We start from the raw sequence: 2,500 nt of genomic DNA on the forward strand, positions 1-2,500 counted from the left end.
GAACTGGGGATCACATATTCGGTATGCTCGAAAAAACAAATTGGTTTAAACGTTGTGCTTTACTTTAGGTTCATATGAAAAGTAATGAATATAAGTGTTTGTGTGGGTGTTCTTCCTATACACGCTGAATTTAAAGTCACTACTCACTGTGTCTCTATGAACTACCATATCTAGTTCAAAACCTTTTCGAAAAATTCCATACATAAGTTAGCCAATATAGGGGAGAGAGGCGAGCCCATCGAGACCCCGGATTTTTGTTGATAGAACGAACCATTAAACTCAAAAATTGTAGATTCAACGCAAATGTTAATCAAATGACAAAATTTATCTATGTGCATAGGTGGCTTGAAAATATGATAATTAATTAAAAACATTAAAAGACTAAAAATAAGAAGCAAAGTAAAAACAACTGCCGTTACACCAACCTTCAGGTACAAAGGAAGAAGATAGAATGACCAAAGAAGGAACACCAACCTCCAAAGACGACTATGCCAGATATAGTTGAGCAGAGGAACAGCCACCGTTTAACGATGGAACGAGTCTTTTAATATATAATGACTTTAAGGTAGTCAGATTGTCTGCATCCTTAGAATACCCTAATATGGAAAAGTGCTGCTTCTTGACCTCAATTTTACAATTGATAGCATGATTTTTTATATTTGAATGTTCTGGTCTGCTCAGTCTTTGGCCTGTTCTAAAACTCAACCCTAAGTGACTGCAATAACGCATCTGCAACAACCTTTTCGTTGATCCAATATAAGTACCAGGACATCCTGAGCATGTAAACTTATAGACCACATTGGATCTCATGAAGGGCTGCAGACGGTTCTTGAAGCCAAACAAGGAGCCAATTTTACTGGGATTATTTGATATCAATTTTAAATTAATGCACGGTATTTCAATTTCAATAATTTGTTTCAGTTTATGAGAAAATTTGGACTTAAAAATATAAGGGATTGAAGCATACATAAGTTTTTTCGGAACATTAAAAACCGGTGTGGCAGGATGAAAATAATTAGTAAAAAGTTTGGTGACGATTCTAAAAACTAGATCTTTGGGAAATTAATTTTGTTGCAAGAAAGTAGTTAAAAATTCAATCTCCTTATGAAATATGGCCCAACTGGACGAGTATCTAAGAGCCATATACACTAAAGTATAGATGGTATTCAATTTAAAACTGGTTTGGCAAGCACTGTAGAAATTATTTGCAAGACCTGTATAAGTTTTCTTTCTGTAAACGGCAGTAGTAAAAACAGAATTAACTCTCGTGATTAAAACATCTAAAAACGGTAAACAATTATCTTTCTCCGATTCCATAGTAAAATTAATGTTAGGGTGTTGCTGATTAATAAAATCTAAAAACTGGGTGGCCTGCCACTGATACTTAAAAAGAACAAAGGTATCGTCTACATACCTTCTGTAAAACAATGGTTTAAAAGACGACGGACAATAATCTAAAAATTTTTGTTCTATAAAAGACAAAAAAATTTGCAAATAAAGGTCCTAATGGAGAACACATAGCAACACCATCTACCTGAGAGTACAATTTTTGATTGAAAATAAACATAGAATCTTTCAAAGCAAGTTCTAGAAGTTGTTTAAAAAGAGACCTAGTAAAACCATGAAATGTAAAATTGCCATCTGGGAAAACCTTGTTTAAAATAATCTCTATAGTCTCGTTTAAGGGAATATTCGTAACTAAAGACTTAACATCAAAGCTTGACGTATATAGGTCACCATCCTGACTTATGATTTGGTTTTGAAATTCATAACCATTCTTTAAAATAAAATGACTTGAAGTATACTCGTTAAGGAGAGAAACCAGATATTTCGAAATAGAAAAAGAAGGGCTATTATACGCTGCCATAATTGGTCTTATAGGGATTCCATCTTTATGAATTTTTGGTAGCCCATACAAAATACTGAAGGAAGAACCGGTTACATACAGCTTTTGGTAGGTTTTTTCATCAATAATGTTGTCAGTTTTTAATTTCCTTAAAAACCTGTTAATACGATCCTCTCGTTTATAAATGTCTAAAAAGTTAGGATCACCGTGAGCTACAAACTTAGAAGTGTCCGACAGTATGTCTTCAATCTTATTGACATAATCATTCTTATTCAATAATACAACTCCTTTGCCCTTGTCTGGCTTGCAGATCACTAGGTCCTCACGTTTTCTAAGTGAAAGCAAAGTTCCAAATCATCTTTTTAAAAAAACGGAGTCCACGTAACCTTTAATTGTGCATAAGTCTTATGTATAAGAGCAGCCATTTTTTGTTGTAAATTACTCAAGTTTTGTTGCATATCCAAATTAACAAGTCTTTGAAACAGCACTTCCAAAGGGAAATAAAATCTGGCATAGTCAGGTCTATAGAAGGGTAAACAAAAATCAAGCCCGAAAGACAGTAAGAATTCTTCCCTTTTGGACAGTACGTAATTGGAAAAATTAAATATACATTGGTTTCTCTGGTCATACATTGGAATTACAATACCCAAATTC

Source organism: Macrobrachium nipponense, chromosome 23 (genome assembly GCF_015104395.2).
Source record: "Macrobrachium nipponense isolate FS-2020 chromosome 23, ASM1510439v2, whole genome shotgun sequence".
NCBI lineage: Eukaryota > Metazoa > Arthropoda > Malacostraca > Decapoda > Palaemonidae > Macrobrachium > Macrobrachium nipponense.